We start from the raw sequence: 20,610 nt of genomic DNA on the forward strand, positions 1-20,610 counted from the left end.
TATCGAGTGCAATGTGCACATTTTTCGGCGCAATGCCCCGTTCAGTGGTATTACTTCGACGGAGCGAATGGCTATAAGAAAAGGGTTAAAAAGTCCGGATAATTATGAAAAAAATAGTAATGTTATTTTTCGCATCGTTTCAAATTCAACTGATACAACAAGAGAATTTGCTCATGAAGCAGATGTTCTAAGTGTTCGTCATGTTCTTCAAACATGTGGACATCTCAAACAATTTAAAATGAAGCGGGAACCTCCATTAACAAAAGAACATAAGGAGCAACGTTTGCAGTTTGCAAGAGACCGCATGAAGTAGAAAAAGAAATGAAAATAAGTTTTGATAAGAAAAAATTTGATCTAGACGGCCCAGATGGATTTGCATACTATTACCACAATCTATAAAAGAAAGAAGTTAGAAAAACTAAGCGACAAATAAGTGGAGATAGTCTGATGGTTTGGGTCGGAATTGGATATAACGATAAAACTGATTTGTTGTTTATTAAGGGAAAATGAACAGTCAAAAATACTTGAAATTAATTCAAGAACAAATTAACAAGCACAGTGAACAAATAACAACAAACGGACATATCTTTCGACCAGATAATGCTGCAATTCACAATGCAAAAATTATTGAAACATTCTTTGCACGATAAAATATATATTTTCTGTCATGGCCTGCGAGCTCCCCAAATTTAAATATTATTGAAAATATCTAGGCAGAGCTTGCAAGGGCAGTATATAAACATGGTTAATGATAACATCCACGAGAAAATCTCTTAAACAGAAATGGGACAATTTGTCTCAAAATAAAATTCGACAGGTGTTTAAATCATTATCTAAACGTATAATTGAAGTGATAAAAAATAAAAACGGTTCTATACATTATTAATGTGAACTCAGAGGTATGCAAATTGTTTTTGAAATAGATATAAACATATATATTGAAAGTGTGCTATCTTTTCACCTTTGTTTAAGTTGTGTATTACGATGGTCGGTGAAGTTTGCTCAATTCAAGTTCTTATTTTATAATACCATTTTATAGTACAGATGTCACTCTATATACTCAGTCCAGATTATTGATGGACAGAAAGCATATTCGTATCATTTTCTTATATAAGTATAAACTTAGTCATAAGTTAAACTTAGTCATAAGAAACGATTTGTAATATTAATCATGCATTAAAACAAGGTATAGTGAATGAATGTATAAAGCAACGTTGATTAAAAAATTGCGAATGAGAGATGAGGCCCTCCAAGATGAACAAGGTCGTGAACGATCTTTTGTCCTTAACAACGATGAATTAAAGATATTCATTGAAGCTGATCCATTCTAACGACTCAACAACTTGCATAGAAGATAGACGTAAGTCATCCAACTATTATTCATCATCTGAGACATAGGAAAATCGAAGAAGCTGGATAAATGGGTGCCGCATGAATTAAACGAACATTAAAAAAATCGTCGTTACGAAATGAGTTCTGCATTTCTTCTGCGTAAAAAAAAAAATGATCCGTTTTTTCATCGTTCTGTAACGTGTGACAAAAAGTGGATCATATATGACAATCTTCGACGATCTGCACAGTGGTTGGATCACGACGAACAATCAAAACACTTTCCAAAACCGAAGTTTCAACAAAAAAAAATTATGCTGACTAGTTAGTGGTTGGAAAAAATTATTATCCATTATAATTTTTTAAATCTAGGAGATAATATATAGATAATTAGAGCAGAAAAGTATTGTCAAGAAATTGATCAAATACACATAAAATTACAACAATTAAATCCAGCATTGGTCAATCGAAAAAATCCAATTCTTTTACATGACTATACTCGACACACTACAAAAGTTAAACAAATTGGACTGTGAAACTCATCTACCATATTCCCGGACTTATCGTCAATCGACTACCATCTTTTCAAACACCTCAACCCAACTACTTAGAAAGGAAGACCTTCACTAACCAAATTGCTACTGAAAATGCGTTTAAAGAATTTAAAAATTCTAGAACACCAAAATTTTACGCTAATGAGATTAAAATTTATTTTACGTTAGCAAAAATGTATGGAATCAGATGGATCTTATTTTGATTAAAATTGATTATTTTGAGTTGAGATATATAATTTTAAAGATAAAGTTTGAAAACCGATATTATTTCTTACCAATGTAATAGATTTATCGAACATTTCCAATCCAGGCATAAGAGGAAGGGTATGACATCTATAGATGGAACGATCTGGAGAAGAGTCGAAAGGTAGCGATAAAGATCATAATGATTAAAGATGACGAACCAATCAACCGACGAGCACAACGACTTTCTCCCTCAAAGACAGATGAGAAATAGATTCGAAATGAACGAGAAACAAATCGCAAAATGGATTAAAGATGGTATCGTGAGAGTATCGCTTTCAAAGTACGCGAGTCTTAGTCAAAAAAAAAAAAAAAAACGGATTCAATCGATTATTAATAGATCACAGAGAATTGAATAGAAAAATAGTAAGATATTTACTATCATTCATAGATCAATTGGACGTATTACAAGATGCGAAGATACTTAGCACATTAGATCTTAAAAACGTTCATTCACGTGCCAGTTGACAAATGATCTCGAAAATAAACGGCCCTCATAGTCCTTCATGGATATTATGAATTTTTACAAATTCCATTTGCCTTAAACAATTCAACTTCAATGTTTCAAGGATACATCAATGCAATTTTTAAAGATCTGATAAATAATAAAATAGTGCTGACTTACATGGACAACCTTATCGTACCATTGAAAAATTTAGCGAACGGGGTAAGAAAGTTAAAATCACGAGTGGGAGGCCTCTCGATTAATTGGAAAAAGTGTAAGTTCCTTGAAAGTAGTATCAAATTTATAGCGTCATAGAAGACAGTCGTGTTTTTCTATCAAAGAGGAAAACTGAAACCGTATTCGAGTTTCTGAAGCCATCTATAGCTCGACAGACTCAAAGTTTTCTTGATCTAACTTAAAGGGAACTCGATCTAAGAAGTCGTGAGTCAGGAACGTTCCGAATTATTTGTATATTTTTCTTCAGAGAATTCGAAAAACTATTAATTGTATATAAATTGTTTTTGTTTTGTCATTAAAGTCCATTTTCATTTTCACCCGTGATTGCACGTAACTATTTTGAAGACTCATCCGAGATACATTTCCATTTTTTTTTTTTATTGAAACATGATTTCACGGAAGAGATAGAAAAGTCGGCAAGTAGAAGAAAGGAGAGAAAAGGAGATACAAATGCTCACTCTCTTTATCCAAGAGCTCTAGAGAAACTCAAGAAACGGCGGTAGAAATTTAAAGTGAAGAAGAGGCTAAATGACGAACTTGCACGGATAGAGGCTCGTCTCGATATTTCAAAGGAGGAACCATATAAGTAATCGATTAAGTATTAGTAATCCGGCTAGGGGGGATTTTTGGATTAAGATAAATGAATCTAGTGCAGAGGAATATAGACAATTTCAAAAATCCTTTAGTGGAATCAAATCGTGCATTAGATGCAAGGATGAATTCGGAAAAAAATGAGAATTCGATAAATTCTATTGGAAATTCGGTGGTTGGATTAGATTATCCAGTAAAGTCGGATAATTATGATGGAACGAAACATTTTAGAGAGTTTTTGGTACATTTCAGGTTTGTTGCGAATGCGAATTATTGGAATGAGTCAGCGAAGACAATGGCTCTCGCGTTATATTTACGTGGAGGGCGTGATCTGTTTTGGAGACAGTAAGAGATCTCTCAGAATTGAAATTTTTGAAATTAAAGACGCAATTGAAGATGCGATTTTAACATACAAAGAAACCATATGGAGTTTAGCAATCGGAAGCAGAAAACGGGGGAAAATTTGGCAACGTTGGCCGCAGATTTAAACAAACTATCGCGATTTGCGTATCAGAAATGTACAGCAGACACACAAAATACAATTGCTTGTACACAATTCATAAACGCAGTTAGAAATCCTCTCTTGCCTCAAACATTACAGTTGGAGAGAGTGAAGTCTCTAAAGAAGACTGTGACGAGAGCAATAGAAATTGAACAATAAAAAGCAATGTTTCGTATTTATTACAAAGTCAAATTGTGCCTAGCAAGGATGAACAGGTAGGATAGTTTCCTAGGATAGAAGACTATCATCGGGAAAGGATGGAGCAGAGGAATGTCGAGATAAACTTTTCCAGAAATCATCAGGAACAAAGTAGAGATGATAAAAGAAGACAACCAAAAAACGTTGAAGAATATTGAACATGTACGGTAAAGGGATATTATCAGGCGCAATGTCTAAACACGTTACGAAAGGGAAATTAGAAATGGTCGAATTGGGGGAGGAACGAGGTCGAATTCAAATAAAAGTAAGAGACCTCAAGCTCATTGTTAAGAAATTAGAGTAACATGTCTTCAAGGAAAAAATAATTTCAGTAGTTTTCATGGAGGGGCAAATAATAGTGTGCACCTTTTTTCATAGATACAGGTTCAGATGTTTCCCTAGTAAGTTCAAAATGTTGATCGTATATTAGAAAGGAACTTCTTAATAAGAGTGAGGTTATGTATCATTTTAATGTTCGAGAAGGAGAAGAAAATTCATTAAGTTAAGTAAAATATGTTTCTAGAAAATTCTGCCAGATAAAATTCCCGTTTTAGCAGTTTTCGGAGAAGATATAAAATCTGGGACGAGTGGGGAGAATGCGAAAGAAAAAAAAAAATGAAAAAATAAAAAATATAATTTATGGGCAATTCGAGAATGAAAGAAGAAATAAAAAAGTACAACCGATTTTCAGGAATTCTTAAATCATAGTTTTTTTTCCGGAATGAGTTTATTCTAAGAGTAAATGCCAGGTCGGTCATCGAATAGAATAAGCCTATAGTAGCCTATCGCCTCTGCATGCCTATGGTGCCCTATTATGAAAATGTGTCTAGAAGGGGACTTCCTCTTCTGGAGAGGAAATCAAGAATTTTACTTCATGAAGATCTGGAGATTGGGACCAAGAACTTCGGAGCACGAGAGATCCTACGAGAAAAGTGCTGTCAATAGATACTCTGGAATTTTGAACACGAAAAAATCGGAAGAAATCCTACGGAGGAAGGGCAGTATTATGATTCGCCTCGGAGGAGTTAAGAACTCAAAACTAGAAGGCTGTTTCTAGCTACTTAAAGAATTTTAATAGATATTGATGCCGTCTGTCTTCAACGGAAATTTGGCCTAAGAGAATGTGAATCGCGAACGTTCCAAATTATCTGTATATTTTCTGAAGAGAGTTTGAAGAGATGTTAATTGTATATAAATTGTTTTTGTTTCGTTATTAATGTTTTAGTCCCTTATTTTTTTTTTTTGCATTTTAACGCGTGGTTACACGTAACAATATAGTTACTTCTATAAATTGATACCGAAATATTTAGAAATCGCTCAATCACTGACTAGCCTACTTAGCCTATCAGAAGAATGCAGAGCTTAATTTTGCAAAAAAAGAGAAAACCGCGTTTAATACTTCAAAGGCTAGATTGTGCGATTATCCCTGTTTGTATCGAACAAATGTGTGAGCACGGATGAGAAAGATGATGGAAAAATAGGACAACAGAGGGCGATCTTGAGTAAACCAAACGAAGTTAAAAAAACAATAGACGGTCTTGAATAGACCGAATAAAGAAAAAGTTGTATCATTATAATATATTAATCAATAAAATCCTTCTTAACCATAAGAATTAGTGATTCGAGTTTCGCTATTTTTTTAGTTTATATTTTCCAAGTAGATTTACTAGGATATAAAAATATCCTACATATATAATTTATAGCGATCAATAATTTGGCAACTAATTTGTGCTGTTCAGTTTATAATAGTATTCGTTTATAGTAGTCAGACTGACAAAAGCGTAGTTAATACCGAAAAAAAGATGAGACAAATGTTAAACAAATAATAGATTAAGAAAGACACACGATGATAAAAAACCGAACCGATACGAACGTAATGAAAGACAAGACACATTGGTTCTTTCTTCTTTTAACAAGAAACGCATGATCGAACAGTCAGAAGGCTGCATCACTGTATTTTTACTTTAATTTAAAAATATATTCTTTTATTACTTTACAAAGTCTCATGTTCTGTATATATCTCGAATAATCCCATAATAATTATAATAACTATAATAATAATAGTTATGATAATATAATTTTAATTTTATTTGTCAATGAATTATATTGCTGACATAATTTCCAATCAAGCAATGTAATAAAATATACTCTAATGAAGTAATCTATGTTAGTAATAAAAAATAATAAATGCAGAACTATTGAGATCACAAGAAGAACAAATCATTAATATAATACGTCCGATTATTGTTCATCGACATCTTGATAGTAAAAAATCCAGTATAGATTGAAATATTTAGAAGTAAAATTTAAGAAAAAATGTTTCACAATTTTCTAATTATTTATATTAACTAGTAAAGTGAGATAAATATCAAGGTCCATATTCTATATATTTGTTGCGCGTGCGTGTGTTTATACGATAATATCTGAACGATGCATAGTAACAAATTTTTATTAAATATGATTTTTACAGTAAATGATATTGGCCGAAAGACCTGGGCAAATAACAATTAGCGATTGAACTGTCAAGATTGCACTTTAAACTTATTTCCTTGCAGCACATGCACTTCTTACTGTGTAGAAGAGAGTAAATTGATTCGGGGTATCACTTGATAATATTACTAATAAACAAATATTTTTACATTTATTATTATGTGGTTTATTTCTCATTCAAAATAATATATATATATATATTTCTCATTCAAAATAATATATATATATTTCAAAATTTATTCGTCACATTTGCCTTTTTGTTCACTTTATGGTAAACATAGATTAGAGGTAAAATATAGATATACCAAAGTAGATCCAGATTAAATAGACCAAACAATATATACAATGTAAACCACATTATATGCATTTTTTCGAAGAAATTGGTTAAATAAATGTTCACCACTAATATCGTAAACAAATACATACAGAAGAAGCATTAATTAATTGTTATGTTAATTAAACGACTCGAATCAATAAAATAAGAAGACCTATTAAACTATCTTACGCTAATTAAGCGTATACAATAAACAGATAATGAAAAAAGATACAAAATGAAAATTGTAATATAAAATAAAACCACATATGAGTAAATCTGAAATGAATTGCTTATGATCATGTCCGTCAATAATTTATTGAAAAAATTACTATCTGTAACTCATACCAATTCGGACCTTTCGTCCTCGCCATAAATGCTGGTGGAATTTAAATTTGTTTACTCACCACTTAAGATGTTCTACAGTGGCTCTTAAATACATTTTCGCGTTGTAAGTTGATAATGAAGGAAGTTGATCGATCCATAATAGATCCCAAATGTAATAGATTGACATCAAAAAATAAAGAAAACGAAGTTGATTGACATTATAGTAAATTTACTTGGAAAGTAATGATAATCTGAAAAAGAATGAAAAAAAGTTTTATTAAATTTATAATAATATAAAAAATTGTAAAATAAGGCAATAAAATGTAAACATTTAGTTACCAGTATTCCTCCATAAAAGTATTACATTCTTGATAATTTTCCATGATGTACTGATTCTAAATAAGACGTAAAACCTATACAAATTCCATTGTAACGATTATTACTCGTCATAGCTCAGATTGCATTTATGGTTCTCTGAAAAATATGAATAATGTTTACAGTCTGTTATTTTCTAATAAAATTATAGATTTACTATTATTTCATTAAGTACGATAAAATTAATAGGATTTAACTTTTCATTAGAATTATAAATAATAAAATAATACACACACACAAAGCAAGGTTGTTCGTAAAAAGAGGATATGTAGATATACATAATGTTCAAAAAATAAAAGTAATGTTAAATACAATAAAAATAAAATTTCTAATATTCTTATAATACACGAAAATTGATATATCATTTATATTTACAATATCTTTATAGTATACAAATAAATATATTTCATATATATACAGTATAAAGATTTATATTGTTTACATTAATATAAGACAACTCAATTACACAGAGTTTATTATATACTCAATTTGGCTATCAAAATTTAGACACAGTCTCTTCAATGAAAAAAAAAATTTAATATGAATAAATTAAATAACACTTAACAAGACATACTGAGAGAAAGATAAATGAATTGCATACGAAATTTTTCCTAAGCAGGATCAATATTTTTTCTAGTTTCTTTCATAAAAAATTAAATTTATAACATTTTATTAATATTGATAATATTAATAAGAATAAAACCTTTATGTGATTAATAATAACCGAAGAACTTTGTTTCCATTCTTACAATATAATCATTTGTATTTATATTATTCTCATTAAATATAAGAATTTGATATAATAATATTAATTTATATATATGTATATATATATATATATATATATATATATATATATACACACACACACACACACACATATATATATATACATATATATACACACATATATATATATATAATACAGATACATATACACACATACACATATAGAAACATTCAGAAACTATAAAAACTGAACTGGAAATCTTTTAAAATCGATAATAACCTTGATTTCTCTTCTCTGTAAGGCAATAAATTCTTTATGGATGATATGCAAAACTGAACGAAATCTTTTATAACATTGAAAAAAGAGCATATGATTTTAAACTCAGTTGATAAAGATATGTCTAAATACAATGAGATATATTAACTTAATTTAAAGATTTGATTGTTATTTCAAATTTAATGTTGCATATTAAATATAATTCAATTTTAATTTATGAAGTCAAATTATTTTCGATGAAGATTCTTGTTTTTCTCGAAGTTTAACAATTATAGGTTTACGCGAACCTATAATTATCTTTTTATTTGGAGGTCTGCGTATTCTCTGTCAGCTTGTGATAGCGAGTGATAAACAAACTTGCCGTTAAGTTACTAATGGTGCAAAATGATAATCTAAAGTTATTTATTAACAAAAGTGGCAAAAATTATACCATTAACAATCAATCGATAACCCGGAGACTAGAAACTTTGACAAGTCTAATGGATATCGATAACCCTAACACTAAATACGATGCTGCAAAGAAACGAAAATTCAACGCATTAAATAGCTACTTATCCCTAGCAGATCTGGACGAACCACATGATAAACAGCTAAGCAAAATACCAGTAAGCAATTCATTTAACAAACTACAAGAAGTAGATGAAGTACTTCCAGGGAACGATAGAACGGAAAGGAATAATCCAAAGCCGAAATCCCCATCAATATATATAGAAGCTCAGGTCATTGCACCGCTAATTGATCTTTTGAAAGAAATAGCTAAAGACGAGTACACTTTAAAGCAACTAAAGTATAATCACGTTAATACCTCTGACACCTACAGAAAGGTCACTAAGGCCCTAAAAGAGAAGAACGCAAATTTTTATACCTATCAGCCAAAAAAAGACAAAAGTTAAAAGGTAGTACTTAGATCCTAGAATAGATACTGATATTATAATTCATGAATTAAAAAAAATGAATCATGAAATAAAACAAATAAACAACATAATTAAACGTGATACAAAGCAACTGCTGCCATTATTCTTCATCGATCTCGAACTGAATAGTAATAACAAAGATATATACAAAATCGATAGGCTGCTTAACACGATAGTTTCCTTCGAATTTCCCAAAACAAAAAGAGATATTCCGCAATGTTTACTTTGTCGAAACCATGGCCATAGCAAGAATTACTGTAATAAAACTCCAGCATGCGTTAAATACGCAGGTAAGCATTGGAGCTCGAGCTGTCCACATACAGGCAAAATAAGCAATATTAAATGCTTTAATTATCAGGGAAATCACCCAGCAAGTTACAAAGGTTGTATAGTTAGGAAACAGGTACAGCAAAAATTCTATCCTAAACTTAAACACTAATCAGCTTTTGAAAACTTTAATTGACCAAACAAAATTATCTCTGCAAACTTCAGCAACAATTCCTTCGTAGGGCCGCAGTTAAATGCAAGCAATAGGATATAAGCAGATGTAACTTGATCGCGGGAGACGTTAATAACGATAATGTTACTGAGTTTGAGATGCCTGAAATTAAAACTTATTGATAATTACAGCTAAAAACTCAAAAGTAATATCCAACATACTTATTCAACAAACCCATCTCCTAACTCAACGATCACAACAAAATGTTAGAACTTTTAACATCTATCTTAAACAAGAAGAACAAATAAAATAGATTCACTAAAAATTGCAATTTGGAACGCAAACGGGTTATATCAAAGATTTCAAAAACTGAAAATCTTCCTACACTCTAACAAAATTGACGTGATACTCATAGCGGAAACACATCTCAGCGAAAAAAACTACATTAAAATCCCACACTACAATGTTTATGATACTAGATATCCTTTCGGGATAGCCCGTAGCTATAATCATAAAACAAGAAATTAAACACCTTCTTCTTTGCTCGATTGTTGACTCGCAAATACATATTACGATCAATATAATACACGGAAACATAACACTATCGGCAGTATTAGAGTCTCCTGCTAATGAAAATATATCCATCCAACAATACGTAAACTTCTGTAAAGTACTAGGGAATAAATTCATTGCAGGTGAATAAATTCATTACAATGCGAAAAATACTCAATGGGGTTCCAAAACAACTTCACCTAGAGGCAAAATCCTACACCATGCAATAAGAAGTCTATCGTTAGATACATTATCTACTGGGGAACCAACTTACTGGCCAACTGCTCAAGGAAAAATTCCAGATCTATTAAACCTCGCTGTAATTAAAGGGATATACAAGACGCGCTTCAAAATACAATTCTATCTAGACCTTTCCTCTAATCACTCTCCAATATTACTTCATCTTTTACAAAAACCATCACTTACAAAAACAACATTATACATATATAACAAAACCACTAACTGAACCAAATTCAAAGAATATCTAGAAGAACACATAAATTATAACATATCTCTAAAAACTCCTGATCAAATAGAGTCAGTGGTAAAAAATTTTATAGATACAATAAAACAAGCATACTGGGTTGCTACCAAACAAGAAAAAAATAATATAAAATATCTCTTCTACCCTGACTTCATATTGCAACAAATTAAAGCAAAATGTAAAATGAAAAGTGCCTGGTAAAAATAAAAAAACACAACAAAAGGAGACTAAACACGATTATTAAAGAAGTTAAACAATTAATACAAAACCACTGCAATGAAGAATTCCATACATACATTACAAATCTATCACCAAATAGCGATACGAACTATTCACTCTGGAAAATTACTAGAAGACTTAAACGGCCAATCATCCCTATACCAGCTATCAAGAAGGAAGACTCCACCCAGGCAAAAAGTGCCACAGAAAAAGTTTTCACAAGCTACCTTCATAACACATTTAAACCATACGTAACTATTTTTTCTGTAGCTTCTCCTGATCAATACTCTTCGCTAGCAAATGTATCAAACTGCATTGAAAACGTAACTCCAACCACAGCCAAGGAGGTCACTAAGCTTATTAATGAAACACAAAGCAATAAGTCGCCTGGAGCTGACTTGATTAGAAGGAAGATACTCAAGGAGCTACCACCACGGGCAACAAGGATGCTCACCATAATCTTTAATGCAGTCTTAAAATTAAAATTTTTCCTAGCCTTTTGGAAAAGAGATCAGATTATTATGCTTGCAAAGTCAAAAAAGACTCCTCACTTACCATCTTTATACAGGCCAATTTCCCTTCTTCCTCTAATGCCAAAACTCCTAGAAAAGCTAATCCTACGCAGAATGAAAATACTAATCAACGATAATAAGTTAATACCTCCCCACTAATTTGGCATTAGAACCAAATTCGCTATGATCAAACGAATTCATCGAATGACAAATACGATAATGTCGGCTATTGAGAGTAAAGAATACTGTACTGCTCTCTTTCTAGACACAGAAAAAGAATTTGACCAAGTGTAGCACAAAGGCCTCCTATCTAAAATCAAACAAAATTTTCCTCTGTCCTTTTACCAAGTACTTAAATCATACCTAGAAGATAGATCATTTTTTGTTAAAGTTCAGGACTCTTATTTAAAGGCATTTAACATTGAAGCTGGTGTTCCCCAGGGAAGTGTTCTGGATCCTATTTTATATACTTTATTTACTGCAGATGTTCCCACTACACGCGATACTATAATATTCACGTTTGCGGACGACACGGCTATCCTAGCTACTTACAAAGACCCTATATGAGCACACCTTTCACTTCAGCAACATATCATAAAAATCGAGCGGTGGTTAAAACTATGGAAAATAAAAGTGAATGCTAAAATAAATACGATGAAATACTTAAGTATTCACACGAGTACAAGACTAACATGGAAACAATACATAGGAGCTAAAATAGAACAAATCTGCATAGAAAGACGGAATATGTACTGGTTTATAAATAAAGATTCGAAACTAAACATAAACAATAAGCTGTTAATATACAAAACTATAATCAAACCAATTTGGACATATTGAATCGTTATATGAGGAACAGCAACAAAAGGTTACATAGCTAAACTGGAAGCAATGCAATCCATTATCCTGAGGACAATAGTTAATGCTCCCTACGCAACGAGCATTCCGATACATCCGCAACGAGCAAATCCGTAAAGATCTCAAGATCAAATCAGTAGAAAAGGAAATAACCAACATGTGCGCTAGATACAAATAAAGACTAAGAAATCACCCAAATATTCCAGTAAGGAAGTTATACTTAGAAAATATACCAAGAAGATTATACAGCAAACACCCAAAAGATCTCCTTAGAATATAAGTTAAAACAATTCTTCTTACTTATTGTAAAGATCTTCTCTAATGAGAGAAAATCTACGTAATATAAATACACTTTATTAAATGTATCTGCCAACTTTATTAAATGTCCACCTTGGACATATTCCAAGAAGAAAAATGGAGATATAAAAAAAAATGTACAATATTCTACTAATCTTGGCGTTGCAGATAACCCTCATGACATCAATGTTAAAGAATATAATATCCGATATATACTTTCTTTTAATTACAATGCTTGGCTTTCCAATTAAGAAGTTAAGTTAATTCTAATTGCTGCTGGCACATGTTTACAATTTACTCAAATTTTTACTAATGTTCAACTTGGAATTAAACGTGAAATAACGTACTGATAAATTGCTCGTAGTAGACATTAACCGGAATGATGCTAAGATTTCTCGTGAACTTTCGGCGATGGGGTTATTTATTTATCAAGATATCGGATTTCACCCTGCCTCCACATCACTGACGGTGATATTCTTATTCCAAAGATATGGAGAATAGCATCAATAATGAAATAATTAGATGTAAAACGAAAAATTTACAATAGCTCAAAGTACTGAGTACATCTACAAATAAGGAAAATTCAGACTCAAATTCAAATATGGAGAATTTTCATTTGAATGAAATATTATATTTTCAACGTTATCGCAGTCGAAGCGTAATTTCAAATCCATGAAGTTATTAAAATTCTGAAGTAGAAGGAAATTTAACTGTCAAATCCACATCGTTGGGTATTTTTCAACTTTTCTTTTGAGAAGAGTTGATATCACACATCACATAAAAGAAGAACAATTATTTCAAATTTATGGAGTATATACAAGGCATTCGCATATACATTCTTGGATCACCTACATGTGAGATGTATAGATTTTTAGCCATCACACGTTAACGCCGGCTGTGAAAAATTGGTTGAGTACTGGTCGATTGAGATGAAATGATAAAAACTAATATTTTTTATAAAATAATGGTAAGAGACAGATATGATATTATTGCAAATGCTACGTTTTAATAATAATAATAATGATGATGATCCATTAATAAAGATACGACCGATAGTTAATTCATTCAAGATCTGTTTCTCGCAATCATTCTATCCATACAAAGATGTGTGCATTAAGGAGAATTTTTTTGTTCTTACAAGGCCGATATTACTTTAAACAATTTAGTCTTTACAAAAGAAGCAGATTCAGTATAAAATCATTTATACTTTGCTATTATACCACGAACTATATATTAGATTTTATAATCTATACTGGAAAAAATACAGATTTTCTTCACAATTGTACCAACATTGGATAATCGGCAAATATCATGACACTTCTCTTAGGTTGATGCATATGAAATATCGAATTTTAATTACATATAAATATTTCGTTATGCTTCCATTATGTTATGATATAATCTCTTTAAGAATCTTACTGACTATTACCAGAATGATATAGTTCGTCCAAAAAGATTTTGGCAGAATTGTTTATCTTAGCTATTTATTTTGAATTTTGAACAAGAATGAACTCTACTGATATACGTGTAATTTTTTTATACGAGTTCGAGTTTGACAATAATACTGCAAAAGCCACACACAATATAAACCAGGCATTTGGAGAGGACGCTGTAAACAAAAGAAAAGTTCAACATTAATGTGAAAAATTTCATTCTAGAGATTGAAATTTTTAGAAGACCGAATTTTCTCTCATTGATGCAAATTGACGCAAATGTAACAACAAGAGAAATTGTTGTCAGAATGAAGGACACCTTTCCGCAATTGGAAAGATTTAAAAAATAGATAAATGGACAACACGAATTGACTTAGCAATATAAACTGCTGAATTGATTAAACAGATGTATCCTGGATTTTTGATAATAATAGAGAAAAATCTGATCGATGGCCCAAACACTTATGCATGTTCCAAAATCATCATTTTACCCAAGAAAAATTTTAATGACAGTTTGGTAGAATGTAAGTGAAAAAATTTATTTCTCATTCCTACGAACTGAAGAACGAATTTGGCATTACTACTGAGAAATACTATCAGTACATTAATCAAATGTAGACAAAATTAAAAATAATACGCGACAAAGTTCGACCGCATACATCGCAACAGATAATTACAAAATTAACTGACTTAAAGTATAAACTTTTGCAAAATCCACCTGACCTACCTCCAACGGACTATCATTTCTTTAAACATTTCGAACTGTTTTTAGGCAATAGACACTTCGAAAATGAAGAAAATCATAAAAGTTCCATAGTAGAATTTATCGACTTAAAAGACCAAAACTTCTTTAAGAATGGCACTAAAAACTCGTTGGAAAAGTGTATCGAAACAAATGGAGCCTACTTTGATTAAATAAACATTTTTTAGGAAAATATATAAGATTTTTAATATTCATTTAAAAACCCAACATTTCATATCTATCTATTTAATAATTTAATTTAATAAGTACACAGTGTAATTGATCGGTACATCGATAGATTTACACTATGCGAAAAAGTATTTCGCCCTCGGCAAGCGCTACATTCGAGAGTATATAACTGAACTAAATTTTTTATCAGTCATTTAAAACATTTATCAGTCCCAATATACGAGATTTACAATTTTTAGACGAGTATCCGATACCATCACAATCATAACGTAACATAGTCTTTATTCGGAGCTCCAATCTTTTTAAGAATTCATGTATTTTTTCTGAAATTTCTTCATAAACTCATAGACGTAAAAAATAGATTAAAAGATAAAACTCATAGCCTTAAAATCATGTAATTCTTTCACTCTGTAGAGGATCTACAAATTTAATTATATTAACAATACTATTAATACCATAACATTAATAGTATTGTTAATATAATTAATACTCTATAATATTATTAATTTTCTATAATATTATTTTAATAAACTTTGGACAAATGATTCTACTTTGGACAATGATTTCCAAAATAAGGAAATACGTATTCTGCTCCTCATGTCAACGAGAATAAATGTCCGAGACATTGAGATTGTTAAATTTTTGAAAAATTTGTAGTTATATTTATATTTTAAATGCTCGAGACGTAGAAATTTTAGAAACAACGTGAAACACAATGGCAATCGTAATTCAAAAATGGTTAAATGTTTCTGTCAGTTATTCTTTATTATATAGATGTAAACAAATCTGATCAACTAATTTATCCTTTCTGCAATTACATTTAAATTCTAATTAAAATTCTAATTTAACAAACTAATCACTTATTAGTTTGCAATATATACTATCACTTTTATATACCATGGTCTTGTACATATATTTATGTATACAAGTAGGTAATAAATTAAATTTTATAACATATAGACCAAAGGGTAAAAGTGGATACTAAAAATGTTTAAAAAATTCATTAATGGATGTCTAGATATAGAATAACAGAAATAATTTCCAGAATTAGGAAAAATATATTTCATGTATTTATAAAACTGTATGTTTTTTATATATTTCCTACAATGGAAGTTGAATTTTTTATAAGTTCTTCCTTCTTTGATTAGAGCGTTACTAAAATAATTTATCCCATTGGCTAATTATTATTAGTTAATGTCAAGAACATTGTAGGTTTTTCTAATTCCTTTATCATGACGAATAAATCACACTTTCGTTCGGACCAATATCAACTTGAATTTGGTATGCATCTAAAAAAGGCAAGTTTACTTTTCAAGAAATGCTTGAAAAATTCTTTTGATTCAACTTGATATTATGTTATATTAGAATCCCTACTGACATGTTTGTAGAAGACATGTAGAAAAATCATGAACTCCCAGCTCATAATTTTCATTGCTGCATGTTGGGAGAAACTAATTGAATAGTAATGGAGGATAGCAGCTTATACAGTGTAACTTTTTATCATTTTATTAAGTCCAAATATACATATGTGTCGCACTGGAATCTTAATGAGAGCAAGAATAGGAAAAAGAGAGATATTTATTGTTTATATAGACTATTGAAAATTGCCAATTAGTTACGCTACGGATGGCGTTATTGTTTTTCTTCCAACACTTCTCAAGATCAGCATCCTCTATTATTATCAATCCATAATTTGTTAATAATTCCTTTAATCTTGTTGGGCTAACCGGTTTTGTTATCATATCTGACGATGTATAATTATTATTAGAATATATCAAATCAATCATTCTATTTTCCTTGAGATCTCTTATAAAATGATATATAGTGTCTATGTCCTACTGAACTTTTGAGTTTTTGCCAATCCTATATAACTTCGGTTATCTTCATATAATTACAATAGTTCTCTTTTATATCTTCTTGAAAATATTGCAACAATCTTCTGAATTATAAATTTCTTTACAGAATTCACTTAAACTCATATACTCTGTTTCACTTAAGGAAAGAATTACGTAAATTTACTTCTTCAACCCCAATTAATACTTTTACCTTAATATTTGAATAAATATTTTCTATTAGATTTTCTACGAGTTCTTTCTTCTGCTCAATTTATGTCCGCATATCTTACTAATTCTGCTTCCTTTGCATCATATCCCAATTACAGTTTATACTTCATTGTCTAAGATAACGAGAAATCCTTGTAGCTTTGTTTCAATTAACTACTGTCGGATTTTTTAATTTTCTACTTCATATAATAACACTTGTCCCTATATCAGGACGTATAGATACGGCTAAATACATCCAACTCTCGTTCAAGTTTTGCAGTTACTTATTATTCTGTAGGTTTGTTGTTTTGATCTATATCTGACGATATACTGGATACTTTTGATTTTCTCAATCCGTGCATATTTAGAATTTGATTTATGTACTTTCTTTGAAATATCTAGAAATTATCATTTTAATACCTTATGACTTGAATAGCTGAATAAGTTTTTATACTTCCAAGTTGTGAAATAACGAACGAATTTAAAATTTCTTTTCTACTCATGCAATTTCATTTATATCTTTTAATGCAATTAAGATGTTGTCCACGTATATAATTCAGTAGCTTTCTATTTTACCGGTTTGTTCTAACATCGTATCTAATATCATATAAACAAAACGCATGTCACTATCCACTACAAAACTGATTCTATGTTACGCGTAAGAAGAGTATAACCTACATAAGCTTATATACTGATACGATAGCCATATAGAGGGGACATTATTCATTACTTACGTTTGTTACTCATATTTTGTCAATATTTATTGCTGAAATTAGATACGCTTTAAAGGAAAGATAATGAATAGTCTTTAATGATTTTTGATGATACTCTTGTAAAGCAACTCAAGCTTTCTTTGCACTCATAGCATTTCGTATATGTATGAGATAAACGTCTTTTATAAGTAAGCTAATAGTTGCTTTTATTTTACCAGTCTTGGTTATCTATGTAGTATCTGAAATTGTTGACTTATCTTTTACTATCATATCCCATAATTATTTTCTTCTAAGGATTAATTCCATTTTATATTTCCACGATTGATAGTTATCGTTGTAAAGTTTTTTCCAATAATTGTGGTTTCTTTACTGTCTTTTTTATATTATACTTTAATTACTTAATCCTCGGAATCATAACCAATTAAGAAAAACTAATTGGACAATGCTGGAAGATAGTAGCTTACACAATATAACTTCTTATCACTTTATTGAGATTAAATAGAGATATATGTGGCACGGATCGACAATGAAAACGAAGCCACGACAAAAAGATGTCCTAATGACTATATCGATTATTGAAATGTGCCAATTAAACACGCTGGATGGCATTGTTGCCACAATTTCAAAATTATATAAATCAAATAATATGGAATTGCTTCATCAAGATCAGATCATCTGAACTAACTTGTAACAATCATGGAAGGTGTAACGCGTAACCCTGTTTTAAATACTCTGAACCGGGCAAAATAAATACTGGAAAAGAATTGTCCTTTTTTGTGTTCACTAAATAATATGCTATGTGATACATTCCTCTCCCCTAATGCTATTTGAAGATATTTTTCATTACTCCATATTAGTGTCTAGACTAATAATGTATCTTACATCTAATCTGATTTCTATATACCGTATCCAATACCCATATATATGGACAAGAGAAAAATTTAGCCCCAAAATTCATTATTTTATAATTCATTATTTTATAACCATATAAAATTCAGGTATTTAAACAGAAATAAATTATTCATGGAAAATTATAAATTATTTTCAGTTGTTTGTTTACGAAAAGTTGGTAGAGTATATTGTTGAAAAGACAAACAATTATTGGTGATAAAAAATAACAATAATATAATAGCTAGTACAAGAGCTCAACAAATTATGTTGCTTCATCGCTATCTATTTTATGGTGACGAGAAACAAGAAGCAATCGTTAACAGAGTACTGGAGTAAAGATAAACTCTTGAGAAGGATCTTGGGCAAAATAATAAGCAGAGCCCGCTACTTATAACTGCTACAAATGTTACAGTTTAGTGATGATAATGCATGCAATTTCGATCATCTACAAGAAAATCTGAAACATAATTGATAAATTATGAGAAACATTGGCTAATATATTTTATCTTTATCGCAACCTATGTATAGATGAAAGACTATTACAAACAATTTATTCCATCGAAAAGAAATATATTTGGCATAAAATCGTTCGTTCTTTGTGTCTGTAAGATGGGTTATACTCAGGATTTCATTATTTATATGGGGTCTAGAACTTCGATAGAATCCCAACATAACGATATTAGAAAATCGAAAAGTGTTGTAATGTCCTTTCTGGAACAGTATTTAGATACAGTTCACGCTTTTTATGTTGTAAAGATAATTGGTATACAAGTCCCCTCTTGTTTGATGTATTGTATAAAAATGATACAGATGCGTGTGGTACCTTAAAGAAGAGGAGGAAAGGAATGCGAAAAATTACAAAAAGGAAAATTCTGCTTTTGCTCATCTAAAAACATTTTACGTATAAAATATTACGATAAGGAAAATGCTTATATGATTTCGGCGATGCACACAAAAGAATTTGTAGATGTACCGAAACTGATTCGAATTTGATGGGTGCAATAGACAGGACTAATATGATAACCAGTACTATTCAATCACCCCGGACAACTAAATAGTATAGAAAACATTTCTTCCATATGATCGATATATGCTTATAGAATGCATATTGTCTATACAAACTGAAAACCGATAAAACAATATCGATAGCAAAATTTCAATTGAAATTAACAGAACAGACTCTAAAAACTATCAAAAATTACCAACCCGTCATTTTATTACATCCGATAATAATTATTCACCAAAACTTAACGGAAGACATTTTCGTTCACTTTATATATCCCAAAGAAAAAATAATTTAAGATGTGTCGTTTGTAGCAACAACGACAAATTACCAATGCGAAGAATGTAATGTTGGATTTTTCGTGATTCCATGTTTTAAAAAACATCATATCGCGTTACATTATATACAAGTTATTGTATTATTATTGTACCACAATTTCCAGTTATTAATTAAATTATTATTGTTATATATTATATTGTTGTGTGTGTATTCATTTATATAATATACATGAATTATATTATTTGCGTCTAAAATATGTCGAAATGACGTTGTTCAGGCGTAAGAAATAAATCCGAACGTCGAAGACGACTGTTTGCGAGCAACGTATACATTTTTGGCACGATTTAGTGGAGGTGCTTTGATGAAACATAGCGAAAGGGTTAATTCTTAGGATTTCATTCTTATCTTTGGCGAATCATTTGGTAATGTTTAT

General features: G+C 30.4%; 1 long non-coding RNA gene across 2 annotated transcripts in view; it reads right to left on the minus strand.

Annotated features, from left to right (window-relative positions):
* The window catches only part of LOC127071687 (uncharacterized), a 108,548-nt gene that overhangs the window by 68,165 nt on the left and 19,773 nt on the right, over positions 1 to 20,610 (minus strand). For both annotated transcript variants that reach the window (XR_007785190.1, XR_007785191.1), the window contains exons 4-5: positions 7,569 to 7,703; positions 7,310 to 7,480 (exon numbers count right to left, since the gene is read on the minus strand). This is a non-coding gene — a long non-coding RNA (uncharacterized LOC127071687). The remainder of the gene's footprint in view (positions 1 to 7,309; positions 7,481 to 7,568; positions 7,704 to 20,610) is intronic.

The sequence above is a fragment of the Vespula vulgaris genome, chromosome 22, assembly GCF_905475345.1.
Source record: "Vespula vulgaris chromosome 22, iyVesVulg1.1, whole genome shotgun sequence".
Classification (NCBI taxonomy): domain Eukaryota; kingdom Metazoa; phylum Arthropoda; class Insecta; order Hymenoptera; family Vespidae; genus Vespula; species Vespula vulgaris.